The sequence below is a fragment of the Schistocerca gregaria genome, chromosome 2 (genome assembly GCF_023897955.1).
Source record: "Schistocerca gregaria isolate iqSchGreg1 chromosome 2, iqSchGreg1.2, whole genome shotgun sequence".
NCBI lineage: Eukaryota > Metazoa > Arthropoda > Insecta > Orthoptera > Acrididae > Schistocerca > Schistocerca gregaria.
The window spans coordinates 7,097,705-7,124,736 of record NC_064921.1 but is presented as its reverse complement, the minus strand read 5'-3'; the positions used below and the strand labels follow the sequence as shown (position 1 = coordinate 7,124,736).

At 27.2% G+C, this 27,032-nt stretch overlaps 1 long non-coding RNA gene across 1 annotated transcript; it reads right to left on the bottom strand.

Annotated features, from left to right (window-relative positions):
- Window positions 1-9,882: 9,882 nt before the first annotated feature.
- LOC126336233 (uncharacterized) lies at window positions 9,883-25,817 on the bottom strand. The gene is made up of 2 exons (XR_007564931.1): window positions 25,492-25,817; window positions 9,883-10,482 (listed from the first exon to the last, which is right to left on the bottom strand). It is a non-coding gene; the product is annotated as an uncharacterized LOC126336233 (long non-coding RNA).
- Window positions 25,818-27,032: the final 1,215 nt, after the last annotated feature.

Here is a 27,032-nt window from a genome sequence, read left to right as displayed (position 1 = left end):
GATTTAAAGTCTTTAATTGCATATTCTTCTGTTGCTCATATAAGAATGGTTATTGGTGGATTGATGACTATGAATTGATGAGGTTGTGTAGGTTCTCTTTCTCTAATGGTTGGTCATGGTTTATGTTCTTCTGGTTTATTTTGTTTATCTAATATTATTTATAAACGTTTAGGTAGACGAAGATTATTAATTAACAAGGGTATAATTAATTTGATGCCAAGAATGGCTTTATGATGATTTCTTTTAAGATCATCAAATATGGCTGCTCCTGCTTCTTTAAATTTGGTAGGTGAAATTAGATTATTAAATAGAATTATATCTTGATCTTCTTTTAGATTCTTTGCTTTGATTTTTTTATCTTTTTTTAGAGCTGTTTATACTTTGTATATATATTCTTAGTCTCAGCATGGGAATTATTATTCTGGTGTTTATACTTGTTCTCTTGGTTATTTTCGTGAATATCATCTTTTACTTGTACATTGATTGCCTTTAAATATTCTCTGTTTAAAGGGTGAATATTTCTTTGTTTAGTTTGCTTAAGTATTTTAATTAAAAATATTGTTTTGTGGAATCAATGATATGAAGTTTTTCATGTTACGCCGTAAATTTATTTTCTATTTGTTCTTTGAGTTTTTTTTTCTTTGTTTATTTCGAGAACTATAATTTTTATTTTAGGTATTTATTATTTAAAAATTGATTATAGAGTTTTTGTTGAGTGAGAGCTTTTCAATTTAAATGGTTCTATAGTTGTTATAACTTTAATTTTGGATTGAATATCTCTTATTTTTATATCTTTTGTTATATATATTTCTTCTTTGGTTATTTATTATAGAGAGGATTATATATCTGGTGAAAAGAATATAAATCGTTTTATTATTTACGTTTTAATATTTATTCTTTCTATAGGTTTTTTAATTATTAGTCCTAATTTAATTAGAATTTTATTAGGTTGAGATGGTTTAGGTTTAGTTTCTTATTGTTTAGTTATTTATTATCAAAATGTAAAATCTTATAGTGCTGGTATATTAACTGCACTTTCTAATCGTATTGGTGATGTTGCTATTTTAATTTCTATTGCATGAATGTTAAATTTTGGTGGTTGAAATTATATTTATTATTATGATTTTATTTCTAATTCTTTTGAAATAAAGCTCATTACTATATTAATTGTTTTAGCAGCTATAACTAAGAGAGCTCAGATTCCTTTCTCTTCATGACTTCCTGCTGCTATAGCAGCTCCTACTCCTGTTTCTGCTTTAGTTCATTCTTCTACTCTTGTTACTGCTGGTGTTTATTTATTAATTCGTTTTAGACCAATATTGGATACTTATAATTGTGGTTGATTTTTACTTTTAATTGGTTGTATAACTATATTTATGGATGGATTGGGCGCTAATTTTGAGTTTGATTTAAAGAAGATTATTGCTCTTTCTACTTTAAGACAACTTGCTTTAATAATAAGAATTTTGGCTATAGGTTATCCAAAGCTTGCATTTTTTCATTTATTGGCTCATGCTTTATTTAAGACATTATTATTTATATGTGCAGGTTCAATAATTCATAATTTGAAGGATTCTCAGGATATTCGTTTTATAGGATCAATTGTTAATTTCATACCTTTAACTTCAGTTTGTTTTAATGTTTCTAGTTTATCTTTGTGTGGAATACCTTTTTTAGCGGCATTTACTCAAAGGATTTAATTCTTGAGATGGTTTGTTTAAGATGAATTAATTGTTTAATTTTTTTTCTTTATTTTTTTTCTACTGGTTTAACTGCTTCTTATTCTTTTCGTTTGTTTTATTATTCAATATCTGGTGATAATAATTTTTATCCTAGATTTTCTTTTGATGATAAGGGTTATTATATTTCATTTGGAATAATTGGTCTATTGTTTGTTGCTGTTTTTGGTGGTAGTCTTTTATCTTGATTAATTTTTCCTATTCCTCATGTGATTGCTTTACCTTATTATTTAAAGTTTTTAACTATTACAGTTGTTATTTTAGGTGCTTATTTAGGTTATCTTATTTCTAATTTTGATTTTTCTCATAATTTATTTTCTTTAAGTATACTTTCTTTTGTTAGATTTGCTGGTTCTATATGATTTATACCTTTTCTTTCAACTAAGTTTATTAGATATATTCCTTTAAAAATAGGTTATTATTCATCTAAGTCATTTGATTATGGTTGAGGTGAATTACTTGGTGGTCAAGGTTTATATAGATTATTTATTTATTTAATTAGTTATATTCAAGGTTGATATGATTCTAATTTCAAGATTTATCTTTTAACTTTTATTTTTTGAATATTTATTTTGGTAATATTGTTTTTCGTTTACTTAAATAGCTTATAATTAGAGCGTGACACTGAAGATGTTAAGGAAGTATTTTTACTTTTAAGTATTTATAAATATAGATATATTATTTTTAAGTGAAAATGTAATGTTTTATTTAAACTATATAAATTTTAGAAATGTTAACGGAGTTTAACCGCTAATATAAAAAGTTAGCAGCTTTCATATTGGCTTTACATTTCCTTAATTGGAACTATTATAGTTCAATTATATTATTAACAGTAATACGCCTCTTTTTGGCTTCAATTAATAAGAATAAGGGTAGTACATACCAATCTTCCAGGTCGAAACTGACTGCAATATTTCGCTTCTTATTCTATTTAAGGTTGATTGATAATATCAATACTTTTTGAATGCAACCCAAATGTTATATTTAACTACAACCCTTTATTCTGCTCATTGTAATGCTCCTTGGTTTCATTCATGGTATAGTCCTCCTAATAGAACTAGAATAAAAAATATTGTTGATACTGTTCAGATTATAATGTCTGAAGTTTTAAAAATAATTACAATTGGTAGAATTAGTGCAATTTCTACATCAAAAATTAAAAAGATTACTGCGATTAGGAAGAATCGTATTGACAATGGTATTCGTGCTGATCTTTTTGGATCAAACCCACATTCAAATGGTGATCTTTTTTCTCGATCATTAATTAATTTTTTTGATAGTGTTGTTGCCAGGATTATAACAATTATTGGAATAATAAATCTAATGAAAACTCTTGTTGATAGAATTAGAATTGTTTTTCTTGATTTATATCAAGCTTTCTGATTGGAAGTCAAATGTACTATTTATACTAGAAAAACAATTATCTACCTCATCAATTAATAGAGATATATTAGAATAATCATACTACGTCTACGAAGTGTCAGTATCATGCTGCTGCTTCAAATCCAAAGTGATGTCTTGGTGAAAATTGATTTATTGAGTGTCGAAGTAGACATGTTGATAAAAAGATTGTTCCAATAATTACGTGTAAACCATGGAATCCTGTTGCAACAAAGAATGTTGATCCATAAACTGCATCTGCAATGGTAAAAGGTGCTTCTCAATATTCATATGCTTGAAGTATTGTAAAGTATAGTCCTAATAACACTGTGAAGAATAATCCTTGTAGTGCTTGAGTATGATTAGATTCCATTAAACTATGATGTGCTCATGTTACTGTTACTCCTGATGCTAAAAGAATAGCTCTATTAAGTAATGGAATTTGTATAGGGTTAAAGGGTTGAATTCCTATTGGAGGTCATAGTATTCCTAGTTCAATTGTTGGTGCTAATCTTCTTCTAAAGAATGCTCAAAAAAAAGAAACGAAAAATAATACCTCTGATGCAATAAATAAAATTATTCCTCATCGTAATCCAATTGATACAAATCCTGTATGTAATCCTTGATATGTTCCTTCTCGTACTACATCTCGTCATCATTGAATTATAGTTAGTAGGGTAATTCCAAATCCAATTATGAATAAGTTAATATTAAATAGGTGGAATCATTTTGCTAGTCCTAATACTAGGACTATTGCTCCAATTGCTCCTGTTAATGGTCAAGGTCTATAGTCTACTAAGTGGAATGGGTGGTTTGAGTGAGTTGTTAACATAGGTTTAATATACTTCTCTAGAATATAGAGTTCTTAGAATTGAGAAAACATAGGCTTGAATTATTGCTACTGCTGATTCTAGAATTAATAGAAGTATTTGTCCAATAATTAGTAATGAGATTAAGTTTATTGCTATAGATGGTCCTGTGTTTCCTAATAAGGTTAATAATAAGTGTCCTGCAATTATATTTGCTGCCAACCGTACTGCTAATGTACCTGGTCGAATAACATTACTAATTGTTTCAATTAGTACTATAAATGATATTAATGCAGGCGGTGTACCTTGTGGTACAAGGTGTGTAAATATATGATTAGTATGGTTAATTCATCCAAATAATATAAATCTTAGCCATATAGGTAGGGCAATTGCAAATGTTAATGCTAAATGTCTTGTTCTAGTAAAAATATAAGGGAATAATCCTATGAAATTGTTAAATAATATTATAATAAAAATTGAGATGAAAATGAATGTTGTTCCATTACATGATTTTGGTCCAAGAAGTGTTTTAAATTCATTATGTAAGGTTAAATTTAATTTATTTCAGATAATGTTAATTCGTGATGGTGTAAGTCAAAATAGTGATGGGATTAATAATAGTCCTAGAAATGTTCAAGTTCAATTTAATGATAAATTAAAGATGTTAGTTGATGGGTCAAATGTTGAGAATAGATTTGTTATCATTTTCAATTTAAGTTTTTTATTTCAATTGTTCCTTTTTCTGCTCTTTTAATAAGGTTAGGTTTAAATGAGAAGTTTATTTGATTAAACAAGATTAATGTAGCTGAAAATATAATGAATAGTGAGAATCATATAAGAGGGGATATTTGAGGGATTTGGATATAATTTCCCCATCAGAAGTAGTCGTTAATTTACTATTATTTGGTTTAAGAGACCATTACTTACTTTCAGTCATCTGATGAATTTCAAGGTGTACTAATTTTTTTTAGTTACTTTAGATTGACACTCTAATGTTATTTATTTTAACTAACTCCTTAAATTATCTTAGATAATCACTTAATAAATAAATTTACTGAAGTTCTTTCAATTACAATTGGTATAAATCTGTGGTTTGCTCCACAGATTTCTGAGCATTGTCCAAAGAATAATCCAGGTCGATTTATTGTGAATGTTCCTTGATTTAACCGACCTGGCGTTGCATCAATTTTAACCCCTAATGCAGGAACTGCTCATGAGTGTAGAACATCTGATGCTCTTGTTAATACTCGTACTTCTGTATTTATTGGTAGGATTGTTCGGTTATCTACATCTAGTAGTCGGAATCCATCATTTTCTAGGTCTTGTTCTGGTGTTATATAAGTGTCAAATTCTACGTCTATGAAGTCTGAATATTCATATCTTCAATATCATTGTCGTCCAATGGTTTTAATTGTAATTATTGCATCTACTGAATCATCAAGTAAATATAATAGTCGTAATGATGGAAGGGCAATAAAAATTAATGTAATTGCTGGTAAAGCTGTTCAGATTGTTTCAATTAAATGTCCATGAAGTATATTACGGTTAGTATAGGCAATAAATAATATATAACTTAGGGCATAACCTACAATTACTGTAATTAATAATAATACCACCATAGTATGATCATGAAAGAATGATAATTGCTCCATTAATGGTGAAGCTCCATCTTGAAGAGATAAATTTGATCATGTTGCCATTAATAAATATTTTCTAATAAAAGGTCAAACCTTTATTTGTAGAGCTTAAATCTACTGCACTAATCTGCCATATTAGAATCTAGAGATTAATGGTAATTCTGAGTAACTATGTTCTGCAGGAGGGTTATTTTGTAGTCATTCTGTTGATCTTCTTATGTTAGCTCTAAATATAATTGCTCGGTTTGTAATCATTCTTTCTCATATAATTACAATGAATATAATGATTCCTACAATAGATATTGTAGACCCAATTCTTGATACTACGTTTCATGATGTATATGCGTCTGGGTAGTCAGAGTATCGTCGAGGTATTCCTGCTAATCCTAGGAAGTGTTGAGGAAAGAATGTTAAATTTACTCCAATGAATATAATTGTAAATTGGATTTTTAATCATGTATTAATTATAGTTAATCCTGTAAATAGTGGATATCATTGAATGACACCTCCTATAATTGCAAATACTGCTCCTATAGATAATACATAATGAAAGTGGGCTACTACATAATATGTATCATGTAATACAATATCAAGTGATGAATTTGCTAATACTAATCCTGTTAATCCACCAATTGTAAATAGGAAAATAAATCCTAGAGCTCATAATAATGGTGGATTGAACTTGAATTTAGTTCCATATAATGTAGCTAATCATCTAAATACCTTAATTCCTGTAGGTACAGCAATAATTATTGTTGCTGATGTAAAATATGCTCGTGTGTCAACATCCATTCCTACTGTAAATATATGATGTGCTCATACAATAAATCCTATTAGTCCAATTGATAGTATAGCATAAATTATACCTAATGTTCCAAATGATTCAATTTTTCCTCTTTCTTGACATACAATATGTGAAATAATTCCGAACCCCGGTAGAATTAAAATATAAACTTCTGGGTGTCCAAAGAATCAAAATAGATGTTGATATAGAATTGGGTCACCCCCTCCTGCAGGGTCAAAGAATGATGTATTTAAATTTCGATCTGTTAATAATATAGTAATAGCTCCTGCTAAAACTGGAAGTGAAAGAAGGAGAAGTAATGCTGTAATAGCTACAGATCATACAAATAAAGGTGTTTGATCTAAAGTTATACTTTCTGATCGTATATTAATTGCTGTTGTAATGAAATTCACTGCACCAAGAATAGATGATACACCTGCTAAGTGCAGTGAAAAAATAGCTAGATCTACAGATGCACCCCCGTGTGCAATAGCTCCTGCTAGAGGAGGGTAAACTGTTCATCCTGTACCAGCACCAGTATCTACTATAGAAGATGTAAGAAGAAGGGTTAGTGAAGGTGGTAGTAATCAAAAACTTATATTATTTATTCGTGGAAATGCTATATCTGGTGCACCAATTATTAGTGGAACAAATCAATTACCAAATCCACCAATTATAATAGGTATTACTATAAAGAAAATTATTACGAATGCGTGAGCTGTAATAATAACATTATAAATCTGGTCATCCCCAATTAGAGATCCGGGTTGGCCAAGTTCAGCACGAATAAGTATTCTTATTGATGTTCCTACTATTCCTGCTCATGCTCCAAATATGAAGTATAAAGTACCAATATCCTTATGGTTTGTTGAGAATAATCATTTTTGCGGTAAGATGGCTGAATTTTAGGTGGTAGACTGTAAATCTACTTATGAGATGTTTTCTCTCTTATCATATTTAGGTCTTATATTCAATTATGATTCTAGACTGCAATTCTAGAGGTGTAAAATTTTACTAAGGCCTAAAAGATTATTCTTTTAATTATAACTTTGAAGGTTATTAGTTTGATTAACTTAAGTCCTTAGTATAATGAAATTAAGGTTGATGTTGAAATCAATCCTATTGTTGAAATTATTACTGTTATAGGAAGAATGATTCTTGATTTTTGGGACTTTATCTTTATAGATCACGAATTTTCTGTGTATGATATAATTAGAGCTGAGAATCTAATACGTATATAGTAGTAGAGTGTAATTGTAGTTAATACAACTATAATAGTTATAATAGTTGTTATATTGTTTTCTATTAACGATTGTATTACAATTCATTTTGGTAAGAATCCAAGGAATGGTGGTAGTCCACCTAAAGATAATAAAGATAAGAATATTATGAATTTAATTTCGGTTTTTATATTTCTGGCTGAATAAATTTGATTTATGAAAAATAAATTTATTTGCTTAAATAATAAAACTATAATTAATCTTAATAGTGAGTAAATAATGAAGTATAGTTCTCAGATGTTTTCTCTGACTGTTAATGATCTAATTATTCAACCTAGATGTCTGATTGATGAATATGCTAAAAGTTGTCGTAAGGATGTTTGATTTAAACCTCCTATTGCCCCAATAATAATTCTTAAGATAATAATTGTTCAAATAAAAGTTCTTAATTGAATACAATAAGATAAGACCATTATTGGGGCGATTTTTTGTCATGTTATTAATGTTAAACAATTATTTCATCTTGATGCTCCTATAACTTCTGGAAATCAGAAATGGAAAGGTGCAGCTCCAATCTTTAATAATAGTCTAGATCTAATTATTATTGATGGGATAAATTCTGTTTCCCATCCCATGGGATATTTTATTTGAATCAGCAAAATTGAAAATAATAATATTGTCGATGCTATTGCTTGCACAATAAAATATTTAATTGATGATTCATTTATTATTATATTTTTATTTCTTGTTAGGAGCGGAATAAATGAAAGTAAGTTGATCTCAAGTCCTATTCAAACCCCAAATCAGGAATTTGATGAAATGGACAGGATCGTTCCTATCATTAATGTTGATAGGAAGAGAAGTTTTGTAGAGTTGTTGGTCATTAAAAAGGAGAGGATTGATACCTCTATAAATGGGGTATGAACCCATTAGCTTGTTTAGCTTACCTTTTTACATTAAGGTGTATGATGCACGTTAGTTTTTGATACTAAAGGAGGTAGTTTAATTCTATCTTATGTAATTTTAATGAAGGTAATTTTATTTACTTTATTTACCCTATCAAGGTAACCCTTTAATCAGGCACTTCATTTATTTAATATATAAATCGAAAGTTTTTTTTTGAAATTCTTTTATGTATTATTTTGTTTAATTAGGATTAATTTATCCTGCTCATTTTATTTATATATATATATATATATATATATATATATATAATAAATAATTTATATTAATATATTACATTTAATTGAAATTAAAGTATTATAAGTTCATCTTACCATTATCAATTGATTATTTTAATGCAATTATTTACCTAGGATTATAGCTACTTATGTTTTTAGCTTAAAATAGGTTATTATAATATAATATATATAATAATATGTAATTTAATATTTCATATTATTATAATTGGATATAATAAATAAAATTATTAATTTAAATACAAAATATTATAATTAATATAGTGTCAGTATCATGCTGCTGCTTCAAATCCAAAGTGATGTCTTGGTGAAAATTGATTTATTGAGTGTCGAAGTAGACATGTTGATAAAAAGATAGTTCCAATAATTACGTGTAAACCATGGAATCCTGTTGCAACAAAGAATGTTGATCCATAAACTGCATCTGCAATGGTAAAAGGTGCTTCTCAATATTCATATGCTTGAAGTATTGTAAAGTATAGTCCTAATAACACTGTGAAGAATAATCCTTGTAGTGCTTGAGTATGATTAGATTCCATTAAACTATGAGGTGCTCATGTTACTGTTACTCCTGATGCTAAAAGAATAGCTGTATTAAGTAATGGAATTTGTATAGGGTTAAAGGGTTGAATTCCTATTATAATTGGTGGATTTGGTAATTGACTTGTTCCACTAATAATTGGTGCACCAGATATAGCATTTCCACGAATAAATAATATAAGTTTTTGATTACTACCACCTTCACTAACCCTTCTTCTTACATCTTCTATAGTAGATAATGGTGCTGGTACAGGATGAACAGTTTACCCTCCTCTAGCAGGAGCTATTGCACACGGGGGTGCATCTGTAGATCTAGCTATTTTTTCACTGCACTTAGCAGGTGTATCATCTATTCTTGGTGCAGTGAATTTCATTACAACAGCAATTAATATACGATCAGAAAGAATAACTTTAGATCAAACACCTTTATTTGTATGATCTGTAGCTATTACAGCATTACTTCTCCTTCTTTCACTTCCAGTTTTAGCAGGAGCTATTACTATATTATTAACAGATCGAAATTTTAATACATCATTCTTTGACCCTGCAGGAGGGGGTGACCCAATTCTATATCAACATCTATTTTGATTCTTTGGACACCCAGAAGTTTATATTTTAATTCTACCGGGGTTCGGAATTATTTCACATATTGTATGTCAAGAAAGAGGAAAAATTAATTTATCATAACGGAACCGTGGTAATGTTCCACGAACCCAAATAAAACCAAAAGATATAATAGCAAGCTTAATAAAAAATATAAAAGAATAAAAATCACCGCCCAAAAAAATTAAAGCCAATAACATTCTTATGAAGACAATTCTAGTATATTCAGCTAAAAAAATTAAAGTAAAACCACCCGCACCATACTCAATATTAAATCCTGAAACTAACTCAGATTCCCCTTCAGCAAAATCAAAAGGAGTACGATTAGTTTCAGCTAAGCAAGAAGCAAAACAAGCTAAAGCTAAAGGAAAAGAAATAATAATAAATCAACAATAAAGCTGATAGTTTATAAAATCAAACATATTAAAACTACCAATTAAAATAATTAAAGACAATAAAATTAAAGCTAAACTAACTTCATAAGAAATTGTTTGAGCAACAGAACGAAGAGAACCTAATAATGAATAATTTGAATTAGAAGATCAACCAGCAATTATAACAGTATAAACACCTAATCTAGTACAACATAAAAAAAATAAAAATCCATAAGAAAAAGAACACATATAAGTTAAATAAGGAAAAATTACTCAAACGGCTAAAGAAATCATTAAATTAAAAACAGGGGAAAAATAATAAAGTAGGTAATTAGATATAATAGGAATTGGCTGCTCCTTACAAATTAACTTAATAGCATCTCTAAATGGCTGAGGAATTCCAACAAAACCTACCTTATTTGGACCCTTTCGAATCTGAATATAACCTAAAACCTTACACTCTAATAAAGTTAAAAAGGCAACACTAATTAAAACACAAATAACCAATAAAAGAAAATTCAAAATAAATATAAATAAATCATAAAGTATCAATACTATTTGTAGAAAAAATCTACATAAATGAATTCTAAATTCAACACATTAATCTGTCAAAATAGTAAATAAATTAATATTAATCAATATAACAAAAAATATTTTAACCATATGGTCCTTTCGTACTAATATGGATTAACAATCTTAGGATAGAAACCGACCTGGCTCACGCCGGTCTGAACTCAGATCATGTAAGAATTTAAAGGTCGAACAGACCTAATCATTGGGCTCCTGCACCCAAAATTTTTCTTAATCCAACATCGAGGTCGCAATCTGCTTTGTCGATATGAGCTCTCAAAAACAATTACGCTGTTATCCCTAAGGTAACTTAATCTTATGATAATAAATTATGGATCAAAATAACAAACATAAATAAATGATATAATAATGAAGAGTTTATCTATTCTTCATGTCACCCCAACAAAACATCATCATTAAATATAGAAAGACAAACAAAAAACTATATAAAAGTAAAATGTCAAGCTCTATACGGTCTTCTCGTCCTAAAGAAGAATTTAAGCCTTTTGACTCAAAAGTTAAATTCAAAAATTTATTAAGAGACAGTTGATTTCTCGTCAAGCCATTCATTCCAGCCACTAATTAAGAGACTAATGATTATGCTACCTTTGCACGGTCAAAATACCGCGGCTCTTTAAAAATACGCTCAGTGAGCAGGCCAGACCTCAAAATATAAACAAGAGGACATGTTTTTGATAAACAGGTGGAAATCAATTTTGCCTAGTTCCTTATAATAAGTTCACAAGGTAAAAATTTCATACAAATAAATATACTAATTAAATCATTATTACAAAAATTTTAAAATTAAATTAATAATCTTAATAAAAAACCTAAAATATTTATAAAATCAAAATAAAAAATAATGAACTAAAACGTAATCTTAAAGATAGCTGGTTTAAAGCTTACTATTATATTTTTATAAAATAAATTATAGGTTATTAACTTCAAAGCTTATCCCTTAAAGAATAAATAAGTTAATATTTTTACTTAAAAAATTAAATAAAAACAAATAACTTTAAAAAATTAAATTTTTTCTTAAGAAACTAGATATCTTGGGAAACGATTAACATCTCATTTCTATAAATAATTTAATAATAATTATGATACATTAACTATAAATTATTTATAAATCAACCCAAATCGAGACAAGTAAAATAAATACTAAAATTTTGATAAACCCTGATACAAAAGGTACAATAAATAAAATCTACTTAAAAAAATTTAAAATATTATTTCTTAAAACACTTACATTACCAATAAACTATAATTTAAAAAATCAATTCTATAAAATATACTAAGACAAAAATACAATAAAATTATTTATATTAAATAATTAAATAAACAAAAAATAAATATAATAAAATAAATAATCAAGATATCCTGATTTGCACAGAAAAATTTTCAGTGTAAATGAAACACTTTACTAATAAGTTATATCTTGAAACTCTTCCTAGATACACTTTCCAGTACATCTACTATGATACGACTTATCTCATCTAAATTGAAGCTACTTTAAAATAAAATAGAATAATCAATAATGAGAGCGACGGGCGATGTGTACACATCTCAGAGCCAATATCAGTTAAATTAAATAAATTAAATTACTATCAAATCCACCTTCATTAACAGTATTTCACTATCAAATTCGTTATAAACAAAAATCTATTGTAACCCACCTCCTCTTAACTATAAGCTGCACCTTGACCTGAAATATTTTATAATTATAAATCTTGAGAATTATAACTCTAAAAAGATTCTCTGATAACGGAGATATACAAACAAATAAATTAAGTAGAGTAAATCGTGTATTATCAATCATGGGGTAGGTTCCTCTGAATGGAATGAGATACCGCCAAATTCTTTGGGTTTAAAGACCTTAACTAATAGTACCCTGGTAAATATAATTAACATTTAAAATAATAGGGTATCTAATCCTAGTTTATTATTTAAATTTCACAGATTCATAAAAAGGGCCACAAATAAATTTTAACATTCCACCTTACAAATTTATATTTCAACCCTAATAATATAAACAACTGTTTTAACCAATAATATTCACTTGTATCAATCGTATAACCGCGGCTGCTGGCACGAATTATTGCCGATACTAAATCAATTGCTAAATCCAAAATCACTTGATAATTAAATCAAATTACTGCAAAAAGAACATTTAGTCTAACAAAACTTACATATAATACAAAGAAAAAGTGAATAAACAAGCAAGAATAAAACTTTTAAAAATAAAAAATAAGAAAATTTTAAATCTATTAATTCAGGAAAAAATAAAAGATTCAAATATTTAAAGAAAAAAAAAGAAAAAAACCACAAACATTAACAAAAAAAAAAGAAACGCCCCTATGTATGACCACAACAACTTCTCTATTATATATAATTAAAGATTAATATGGAACATGTATAGCAATAAATGTATTATATTCTTTCTTATTTAATCTTTCTTTTCACTAATAAATAAAGAAAGATTAAATAATATAAAAATATATTTTATACAATTATGTAATTTAATATAATATGTTATTAATATGAATTCTTTTTTTTATATTAAGTTAACTTTCATATATATTAGTTAAATAATCTAATTATAGATAATTTACATAATTATATTATTATAATTAATATAATTATTTATATTAATTATAATATTTTATATTTAAATTAATAATTTTATTTATTATATCCAATTATAATAATATTAAATATTAAATTACATATTATTATATATATTATATTATAATAACCTATTTTAAGCTAAAAACATAAGTAGCTATAATCCTAGGTAAATAATTGCATTAAAATAATCAATTGATAATGGTAAGATGAACTTATAATACTCTAATTTCAATTAAATGTAATATATTAATGTAAATTATTTATTATATATATATATATATATATATATATATATATATATATATATATATATAAAAATAAAATGAGCAGGATAAATTAATCCTAATTAAACAAAATAATACATAAAAGAATTTCAAAAAAAAACTTTCGATTTATATATTAAATAAATGAAGTGTCTGATTAAAGGGTTACCTTGATAGGGTAAATAAAGTAAATAAAATTACCTTCATTAAAATTACATAAGATAGAATTAAACTACCTCCTTTAGTATCAAAAACTAACGTGCATCATACACCTTAATGTAAAAAGGTAAGCTAAACAAGCTAATGGGTTCATACCCCATTTATAGAGGTATCAATCCTCTCCTTTTTAATGACCAACAACTCTACAAAACTTCTCTTCCTATCAACATTAATGATAGGAACGATCCTGTCCATTTCATCAAATTCCTGATTTGGGGTTTGAATAGGACTTGAGATCAACTAACTTTCATTTATTCCGCTCCTAACAAGAAATAAAAATATAATAATAAGTGAATCATCAATTAAATATTTTATTGTCCAAGCAATAGCATCGACAATATTATTATTTTCAATTTTGCTGATTCAAATAAAATATCCCATGGGATGGGAAACAGAATTTATCCCATCAATAATAATTAGATCTAGACTATTATTAAAGATTGGAGCTGCACCTTTCCATTTCTGATTTCCAGAAGTTATAGGAGCATCAAGATGAAATATTTGTTTAACATTAATAACATGACAAAAAATCGCCCCAATAATGGTCTTATCTTATTGTATTCAATTAAGAACATTTATTTTAACAATTATTATCGTAAGAATTATTATTGGGGCAATAGGAGGTTTAAATCAAACATCCTTACGACAACTTTTAGCATATTCATCAATCAGACATCTAGGTTGAATAATTAGATCATTAACAGTCAGAGAAAACATCTGAGAACTATACTTCATTATTTACTCACTATTAAGATTAATTATAGTTTTATTATTTAAGCAAATAAATTTATTTTCCATAAATCAAATTTATTCAGCCAGAAATATAAAAACCGAAATTAAATTCATAATATTCTTATCTTTATTATCTTTAGGTGGACTACCACCATTCCTTGGATTCTTACCAAAATGAATTGTAATACAATCATTAATAGAAAACAATTAACAACTATTATAACTATTATAGTAGTATTTACTACAATTACACTCTACTACTATATACGTATTAGATTCTCAGCTCTAATTATATCATACACAGAAAATTCGTGATCTATAAAGATAAAGTCCCAAAAATCAAGAATCATTCTTCCTATAACAGTAATAATTTCAACAATAGGATTGATTTCAACATCAACCTTAATTTCATTATACTAAGGACTTAAGTTAATCAAACTAATAACCTTCAAAGTTATAATTAAAAGAATAATCTTTTAGGCCTTAGTAAAATTTTACACCTCTAGAATTGCAGTCTAGAATCATAATTGAATATAAGACCTAAATATGATAAGAGAGAAAACATCTCATAAGTAGATTTACAGTCTACCACCTAAAATTCAGCCATCTTACCGCAAAAATGATTATTCTCAACAAACCATAAGGACATTGGTACTTTATACTTCATATTTGGAGCATGAGCAGGAATAGTAGGAACATCAATAAGAATACTTATTCGTGCTGAACTTGGCCAACCCGGATCTCTAATTGGGGATGACCAGATTTATAATGTTATTATTACAGCTCACGCATTCGTAATAATTTTCTTTATAGTAATACCTATTATCTACATCTACATGATATTGGTGGATTTGGTAATTGACTTGTTCCACTAATAATTGGTGCACCAGATATAGCATTTCCACGAATAAATAATATAAGTTTTTGATTACTACCACCTTCACTAACCCTTCTTCTTACATCTTCTATAGTAGATAATGGTGCTGGTACAGGATGAACAGTTTACCCTCCTCTAGCAGGAGCTATTGCACACGGGGGTGCATCTGTAGATCTAGCTATTTTTTCACTGCACTTAGCAGGTGTATCATCTATTCTTGGTGCAGTGAATTTCATTACAACAGCAATTAATATACGATCAGAAAGTATAACTTTAGATCAAACACCTTTATTTGTATGATCTGTAGCTATTACAGCATTACTTCTCCTTCTTTCACTTCCAGTTTTAACAGGAGCTATTACTATATTATTAACAGATCGAAATTTAAATACATCATTCTTTGACCTCGACGATACTCTGACTACCCAGACGCATATACATCATGAAACGTAGTATCAAGAATTGGGTCTACAATTTCTATTGTAGGAATCATTATATTCATTGTAATTATATGAGAAAGAATGATTACAAACCGAGCAATTATATTTAGAGCTAACATAAGAAGATCAACAGAATGACTACAAAATAACCCTCCTGCAGAACATAGTTACTCAGAATTACCATTAATCTCTAGATTCTAATATGGCAGATTAGTGCAGTAGATTTAAGCTCTACAAATAAAGGTTTGACCTTTTATTAGAAAATATTTATTAATGGCAACATGATCAAATTTATCTCTTCAAGATGGAGCTTCACCATTAATGGAGCAATTATCATTCTTTCATGATCATACTATGGTCGTATTATTATTAATTACAGTAATTGTAGGTTATGCCCTAAGTTATATATTATATATTGCCTATACTAACCGTAATATACTTCATGGACATTTAATTGAAACAATCTGAACAGCTTTACCAGCAATTACATTAATTTTTATTGCCCTTCCATCATTACGACTATTATATTTACTTGATGATTCAGTAGATGCAATAATTACAATTAAAACCATTGGACGACAATGATATTGAAGATATGAATATTCAGACTTCATAGACATAGAATTTGACACTTATATAACACCAGAACATGCCCTAGAAAATAATGGATTCCGACTACTAGATGTAGATAACCGAACAATCCTACCAATAAATACAGAAGTACGAGTATTAACAAGAGCATCAGATGTTCTACACTCATGAGCAGTTCCTGCATTAGGGGTTAAAATTGATGCAACGCCAGGTCGGTTAAATCAAGGAACATTCACAATAAATCGACCTGGATTATTCTTTGGACAATGCTCAGAAATCTGTGGAGCAAACCACAGATTTATACCAATTGTAATTGAAAGAACTTCAGTAAATTTATTTATTAAGTGATTATCTAAGATAATTTAAGGAGTTAGTTAATATAAATAACATTAGAGTGTCAATCTAAAGTAACTAAAAAAAATTAGTACACCTTGAAATTCATCAGATGACTGAAAGTAAGTAATGGTCTCTTAAACCAAATAATAGTAAATTAACGACTACTTCTGATGGGGAAATTATATCCAAATTCCTCAAATATCCCCTCTTATATGATTCTCACTATTCATTATATTTTCAGCTACATTAATCTTGTTTAATCAAATAAACTTCTTCTCATATAAACCTAATCTTATTAAAAGAGCAGAAAAAGGAACAATTGAAATAAAAAACTTAAATTGAAAATGATAACAAATCTATTCTCAACATTTGACCCATCAACTAACATCTTTAATTTATCATTAAATTGAACTAGAACATTTCTAGGACTATTATTAATCCCATCACTATTTTGACTTACACCATCACGAATTAACATTATCTGAAATAAACTAAATTTAACCTTACATAATGAATTTAAAACACTTCTTGGACCAAAATCATTTAATGGAACAACATTCATTTTCATCTCAATTTTTATTATAATATTATTTAACAATTTCATAGGATTATTCCCTTATATTTTTACTAGAACAAGACATTTAGCATTAACATTTGCAATTGCCCTACCTATATGGCTAAGATTTATATTATTTGGATGAATTAACCATACTAATCATATATTTACACAGCTTGTACCACAAGGTACACCGCCTGCATTAATATCATTTATAGTACTAATTGAAACAATTAGTAATGTTATTCGACCAGGTACATTAGCAGTACGGTTGGCAGCAAATATAATTGCAGGACTCTTATTATTAACCTTATTAGGAAACACAGGACCATCTATAGCAATAAACTTAATCTCATTACTAATTATTGGACAAATACTTCTATTAATTCTAGAATCAGCAGTAGCAATAATTCAAGCCTATGTTTTCTCAATTCTAAGAACTCTATATTCTAGAGAAGTATATTAAACCTATGTTAACAACTCACTCAAACCACCCATTCCACTTAGTAGACTATAGACCTTGACCATTAACAGGAGCAATTGGAGCAATAGTCCTAGTATCAGGACTAGCAAAATGATTCCACCTATTTAATATTAACTTATTCATAATTGGATTTGGAATTACCCTACTAACTATAATTCAATGATGATGAGATGTAGTACGAGAAGGAACATATCAAGGATTACATACAGGATTTGTATCAATTGGATTACGATGAGGAATAATTTTATTTATTGCATCAGAGGTATTATTTTTCGTTTCTTTTTTTTGAGCATTCTTTAGAAGAAGATTAGCACCAACAATTGAACTAGGAATACTATGACCTCCAATAGGAATTCAACCCTTTAACCCTATACAAATTCCATTACTTAATACAGCTATTCTTTTAGCATCAGGAGTAACAGTAACATGAGCACATCATAGTTTAATGGAATCTAATCATACTCAAGCACTACAAGGATTATTCTTCACAGTGTTATTAGGACTATACTTTACAATACTTCAAGCATATGAATATTGAGAAGCACCTTTTACCATTGCAGATGCAGTTTATGGATCAACATTCTTTGTTGCAACAGGATTCCATGGTTTACACGTAATTATTGGAACAATCTTTTTATCAACATGTCTACTTCGACACTCAATAAATCAATTTTCACCAAGACATCACTTTGGATTTGAAGCAGCAGCATGATACTGACACTTCGTAGACGTAGTATGATTATTCTTATATATCTCTATTTATTGATGAGGTAGATAATTGTTTTTCTAGTATAAATAGTACATTTGACTTCCAATCAGAAAGCTTGATATAAATCAAGAAAAACAATTCTAATTCTATCAACAAGAGTTTTCATTAGATTTATTATTCCAATAATTGTTATAATCCTGGCAACAACACTATCAAAAAAATTAATTAATGATCGAGAAAAAAGATCACCATTTGAATGTGGGTTTGATCCAAAAAGATCAGCACGAATACCATTCTCAATACGATTCTTCCTAATCGCAGTAATCTTTTTAATTTTTGATGTAGAAATTGCACTAATTCTACCAATTGTAATTATTTTTAAAACTTCAGACATTATAATCTGAACAGTATCAACAATATTTTTTTATTCTAGTTCTATTAGGAGGACTATACCATGAATGAAACCAAGGAGCATTACAATGAGCAGAATAAAGGGTTGTAGTTAAATATAACATTTGGGTTGCATTCAAAAAGTATTGATATTATCAATCAACCTTAAATAGAATAAGAAGCGAAATATTGCAGTCAGTTTCGACCTGGAAGATTGGTATGTACTACCCTTATTCTCATTAATTGAAGCCAAAAAGAGGCGTATTACTGTTAATAATATAATTGAACTATAATAGTTCCAATTAAGGAAATGTAAAGCCAATATGAAAGCTGCTAACTTTTTATATTAGCGGTTAAACTCCATTAACATTTCTAAAATTTATATAGTTTAAATAAAACATTACATTTTCACTGTAAAAATAATATATCTATATTTATAAATACTTAAAAGTAAAAATACTTCCTTAACATCTTCAGTGTCACGCTCTAATTATAAGCTATTTAAGTAAACGAAAAACAACATTACCAAAATAAATATTCAAAAAATAAAAGTTAAAAGATAAATCTTGAAATTAGAATCATATCAACCTTGAATATAACCAATTAAATAAATAAATAATCTATATAAACCTTGACCACCAAGTAATTCACCTCAACCATAATCAAATGACTTAGATGAATAATAACCTATTTTTAAAGGAATATATCTAATAAACTTAGTTGAAAGAAAAGGTATAAATCATATAGAACCAGCAAATATAAAGAAAGTATACTTAAAGAAAATAAATTATGAGAAAAATCAAAATTAGAAATAAGATAACCTAAATAAGCACCTAAAATAACAACTGTAATAGTTAAAAACTTTAAATAATAAGGTAAAGCAATCACATGAGGAATAGGAAAAATTAATCAAGATAAAAGACTACCACCAAAAACAGCAACAAACAATAGACCAATTATTCCAAATGAAATATAATAACCCTTATCATCAAAAGAAAATCTAGAATAAAAATTATTATCACCAGATATTGAATAATAAAACAAACGAAAAGAATAAGAAGCAGTTAAACCAGTAGAAAAAAAATAAAGAAAAAAAATTAAACAATTAATTCATCTTAAACAAACCATCTCAAGAATTAAATCCTTTGAATAAAATCCCGCTAAAAAAGGTATTCCACACAAAGATAAACTAGAAACATTAAAACAAACTGAAGTTAAAGGTATGAAATTAACAATTGATCCTATAAAACGAATATCCTGAGAATCCTTCAAATTATGAATTATTGAACCTGCACATATAAATAATAATGCCTTAAATAAAGCATGAGCCAATAAATGAAAAAATGCAAGCTTTGGATAACCTATAGCCAAAATTCTTATTATTAAACCAAGTTGTCTTAAAGTAGAAAGAGCAATAATCTTCTTTAAATCAAACTCAAAATTAGCGCCCAATCCAGCCATAAATATAGTTATACAACCAATTAAAAGTAAAAATCAACCACAATTATAAGTATCCAATATTGGTCTAAAACGAATTAATAAATAAACACCAGCAGTAACAAGAGTAGAAGAATGAACTAAAGCAGAAACAGGAGTAGGAGCTGCTATAGCAGCAGGAAGTCATGAAGAGAAAGGAAACTGAGCTCTCTTAGTTATAGCTGCTAAAACAATTAATATAGTAATGAGCTTTATTTCAAAAGAATTAGAAATAAAATCATAATAATAAATATAATTTCAACCACCAAAATTTAACATTCATGCAATAGAAATTATAATAGCAACATCACCAATACGATTAGAAAGTGCAGTTAATATACCAGCACTATAAGATTTTACATTTTGATAATAAATAACTAAACAATAAGAAACTAAACCTAAACCATCTCAACCTAATAAAATTCTAATTAAATTAGGACTAATAATTAAAAAACCTATAGAAAGAATAAATATTAAAACAATAATAATAAAACGATTTATATTCTTTTCACCAGATATATAATCCTCTCTATAATAAATAACCAAAGAAGAAATATATATAACAAAAGATATAAAAATAAGAGATATTCAATCCAAAATTAAAGTTATAACAACTATAGAACCATTTAAATTGAAAAGCTCTCACTCAACAAAAACTCTATAATCAATTATTAAATAATAAATACCTAAAATAAAAATTATAGTTCTCGAAATAAACAAAGAAAAAAAACTCAAAGAACAAATAGAAAATAAATTCACGGCCTAAGATGAAAAACTTCATATCATTGATTCCACAAAACAATATTTTTAATTAAAATACTTAAGCAAACTAAACAAAGAAATATTCACCCTTTAAACAGAGAATATTTAAAGGCAATCAATGTAAAAGTAAAAGATGATATTCACGAAAATAACCAAGAGAACAAGTATAAACACCAGAATAATAATTCCCATGCTGAGAATAAGAATATATATACAAAGTATAAACAGCTCTAAAAAAAGATAAAAAAATCAAAGCAAAGAATCTAAAAGAAGATCAAGATATAATTCTATTTAATAATCTAATTTCACCTACCAAATTTAAATAAGGAGGAGCAGCCATATTTGATGATCTTAAAAGAAATCATCATAAAGCCATTCTTGGCATCAAATTAATTATACCCTTGTTAATTAATAATCTTCGTCTACCTAAACGTTCATAAATAATATTAGATAAACAAAATAAACCAGAAGAACATAAACCATGACCAACCATTAGAGAAAGAGAACCTACACAACCTCATCAATTCATAGTCATCAATCCACCAATAACCATTCTTATATGAGCAACAGAAGAATATGCAATTAAAGACTTTAAATCAACCTGACGAAAACAAATAAATCTTACAATAACACCCCCAGATAAACCTAAAGACAATCAAAAATAATTAAACTTTAAACCCAAATAAGAAATAACCTTTATAACACGAAAAATACCATAACCACCTAACTTTAATAAAACACCAGCAAGAATTATTCTACCTGAAATAGGGGCCTCTACATGAGCCTTAGGAAGTCATAAATGAACCAAAAACATAGGTATCTTAACTAAAAAAGCCAAAATTATAAATACATAAAACATAAAATAATAAGAACCAAAATCAATCAATAAAGGAAAAAATAAAGTATTAGAAAAATCATAAAACTAATAATAAAACTAATAATAAAGCTAATCTAGCAACCAAAGTATAAAAAATTAAATAAACACCAGCCTGCAAACGCTCAGGTTGATAACCCCAACCCAAAATTAAAAGTAAAGTAGGAACTAATCTAGCCTCAAAAAAAATATAAAAAGAAAGAAGACTTAATCTAGCTAATGAACAATAAAGCATAATTATTAAAATCAAAACCATAAAAACAAAAAAATTAGAATGATATGAACTTAAATAAACTGAACCTCTAGCAGTGATTATTAAAGAACAAATCCAAAAACTAAGTAAAATTAAACTAAAAGAAAAATAATCAATACCAAAATAATATCTAATTACATTCAAATCAGCATATGAATAAACACAAATTATAAAAACAAAACCCGACAGAAACATTAAAGAATGAACCAACCATTAACAATTATTTAATAAACAAAGAGGGATCAAAAAAATAGTTATAAATAAATACTTTAACATAAAGATAAACCAAAAGAATTAAAAAAATCATTACCATGAGAACGAATTATTGAAACTAAAATAGAAAGACCTAAAGCACCCTCACAAACAGAAAAAACTAAAAAAATAACAGGAAAAAAATAATCATAATCAAACTCAATAAGAAAAACAATAACTAACATAAATAAAGAAAGAACAATATATTCTAATCTCAAAAGAACCATTAATAAATGTTTACGTTTAGAAGAAAAAACATAAACACCAGCAAAATAAATCAATAAAGAAGTAAAAATAGAGAATATAAACATTAGTTTTAATAGTTTAAAAAAACGCAGGTCTTGTAAACCGGAAATAAGTCCAGCCCCCACTTTTAAAACTTCAGAGGTGGAAAAGCTTCCATCATCGGTCACCAAAACCGGTATTTTAAATAAACTAACCCCTGAAATGATCAAAATAATAATTATATCATTATCAAATGTAATAAATATTAATTTTATTAAATTAAGACACCCAATATCAATAACGCTTTTTATTATCCTTCAAACCTTCCTAGTTGGATTAATAACAGGAACAATAATAGAAAGATATTGATTATCATATATTTTATTTTTAACATTTCTTGGTGGTATACTAGTATTATTTATTTACATTACAAGAATTGCATCAAACGAAATATTTCAGCCTAAATCAATCACTATAATTATTACATTAATAATGTGAGTATTTATCATATTAATATTAATTATTCTAGATATATCTATATTTATAGACTTTTTCAAAAACACCGAAACTATAAATATTAATAATTCAATCAATTATCAAGAAATAACAATATCTTTAGAAAAATTATATAATAGACCAACATTCATTATTACAATAATAATAATAATTTATTTATTTTTAGCACTACTAGCAGTTGTTAAAATCACCAATATTAATCAGGGACCTATTCGTAAAATAAGATAATTACTAATGAATAAACCCTTACGATTAAGACATCCTTTAATTAAAATTATTAATAACTCTTTAATTGACTTACCTGCCCCAACAAATATTTCATTTTGATGAAATTTTGGATCCCTATTAGGGTTATGTTTGGTAATTCAAATCGTAACTGGACTATTTTTAGCTATACATTATACATCAAATATTGAAATAGCATTCAGTAGTGTAGTACACATCTGCCGAGACGTAAATAATGGTTGAATTATCTGAACCTTACACGCAAATGGAGCATCTATATTTTTTATTTGTATTTACTTACATGTAGGACGGGGAATTTACTATGGATCTTATATATATATACATACCTGAATAATTGGTACAGTGATTTTATTTTTAGTTATAGCAACTGCATTTATAGGATATGTCTTACCCTGAGGCCAAATATCTTTTTGAGGTGCAACAGTAATTACTAATTTATTATCAGCAATCCCATACTTAGGAACAGATTTAGTCCAATGAGTATGAGGAGGATTCGCTGTTGATAATGCAACATTAAATCGATTCTTCACATTCCATTTTGTATTACCATTTATTATTGCTGCTATAGCAGCAATTCATTTGTTTTTTTTTCACCAAACAGGATCTAATAATCCTCTTGGACTAAATGGAGATATTGAAAAAATTCCATTCCATCCATACTTTACCTTTAAGGATTCTATTACATTTGTAATAATAACATCATTATTAATTATACTATGTTTAATTAATCCTTACCTATTAGGAGATCCAGATAACTTTGTACCTGCCAACCCATTAGTAACACCAGTTCACATTCAACCAGAATGATATTTCCTATTTGCATATGCAATTCTACGATCTATCCCTAATAAGTTAGGAGGTGTTATTGCATTATTTTTATCAATTAGAATCTTAATAATTTTACCATTTTATAATAAAACACCATTCCGAGGCATTCAATTTTACCCTATTAATCAAATTTTATTCTGAATTATAGTAGTTGTTGTATGCTTACTAACGTGAATTGGTAAACGACCTGTTGAAGAACCTTATATTATAACAGGTCAAATCTTAGCAATTATTTACTTCACATATTTCTTAATTAATGTCCATGTCGCAAACGCATGAGATAAATTAATTAAGGAATAAAGTTAATTAGCTTAGGAAAAGAATATGTTTTGAAAACATAAAATTAGAAGTTTAACTCTTCTATTAACTTTTCTCAAAAAATTTCACTAAACAAATGAGATAAATAAAATCTTTAAACCAACAAAGAAAATAAAAAAAATCAAAGATAAAGGTAAAAAACTTTTTCAAGCTAAGTACATTAATTTATCATAACGGAACCGTGGTAATGTTCCACGAACCCAAATAAAACCAAAAGATATAATAGCAAGCTTAATAAAAAATATAAAAGAATAAAAATCACCGCCCAAAAAAATTAAAGCCAATAACATTCTTATGAAGACAATTCTAGTATATTCAGCTAAAAAAATTAAAGTAAAACCACCCGCACCATACTCAATATTAAATCCTGAAACTAACTCAGATTCCCCTTCAGCAAAATCAAAAGGAGTACGATTAGTTTCAGCTAAGCAAGAAGCAAAACAAGCTAAAGCTAAAGGAAAAGAAATAATAATAAATCAACAATAAAGCTGATAGTTTATAAAATCAAACATGTTAAAACTACCAATTAAAATAATTAAAGACAATAAAATTAAAGCTAAACTAACTTCATAAGAAATTGTTTGAGCAACAGAACGAAGAGAACCTAATAATGAATAATTTGAATTACAAGATCAACCAGCAATTATAACAGTATAAACACCTAATCTAGTACAACATAAAAAAAATAAACATCCATAAGAAAAAGAACACATATAAGTTAAATAAGGAAAAATTACTCAAACGGCTAAAGAAATCATTAAATTAAAAACAGGGGAAAAATAATAAAGTAGGTAATTAGATATAATAGGAATTGGCTGCTCCTTACAAATTAACTTAATAGCATCTCTAAATGGCTGAGGAATTCCAACAAAACCTACCTTATCTGGACCCTTTCGAATCTGAATATAACCTAAAACCTTACGCTCTAATAAAGTTAAAAAGGCAACACTAATTAAAACACAAATAACCAATAAAAGAAAATTCAAAATAAATATAAATAAATCATAAAGTATCAATACTATTTGTAGAAAAAATCTACATAAATGAATTCTAAATTCAACACATTAATCTGTCAAAATAGTAAATAAATTAATATTAATCAATATAACAAAAAATATTTTAACCATATGGTCCTTTCGTACTAATATGGATTAACAATCTTAGGATAGAAACCGTCCTGGCTCACGCCGGTCTGAACTCAGATCATGTAAGAATTTAAAGGTCGAACAGACCTAATCATTGGGCTCCTGCACCCAAAATTTTTCTTAATCCAACATCGAGGTCGCAATCTGCTTTGTCGATATGAGCTCTCAAAAACAATTACGCTGTTATCCCTAAGGTAACTTAATCTTATGATCATAAATTATGGATCAAAATAACAAACATAAATAAATGATATAATAATGAAGAGTTTATCTATTCTTCATGTCACCCCAACAAAACATCATCATTAAATATAGAAAGACAAACAAAAAACTATATAAAAGTAAAATGTCAAGCTCTATACGGTCTTCTCGTCCTAAAGAAGAATTTAAGCCTTTTGACTCAAAAGTTAAATTCAAAAATTTATTAAGAGACAGTTGATTTCTCGTCAAGCCATTCATTCCAGCCACTAATTAAGAGACTAATGATTATGCTACCTTTGCACGGTCAAAATACCGCGGCTCTTTAAAAATACGCTCAGTGAGCAGGCCAGACCTCAAAATATAAACAAGAGGACATGTTTTTGATAAACAGTTGGAAATCAATTTTGCCTAGTTCCTTATAATAAGTTCACAAGGTAAAAATTTCATACAAATAAATATACTAATTAAATCATTATTACAAAAATTTTAAAATTAAATTAATAATCTTAATAAAAAACCTAAAATATTTATAAAATCAAAATAAAAAATAATGAACTAAAACGTAATCTTAAAGATAGCTGGTTTAAAGCTTACTATTATATTTCTATAAAATAAATTATAGGTTATTAACTTCAAAGCTTACCCCTTAAAGAATAAATAAGTTAATATTTTTACTTAAAAAATTAAATAAAAACAAATAACTTTAAAAAATTAAATTTTTTCTTAAGAAACTAGATATCTTGGGAAACGATTAACATCTCATTTCTATAAATAATTTAATAATAATTATGATACATTAACTATATATTATTTATAAATCAACCCAAATCGAGACAAGTAAAATAAATACTAAAAT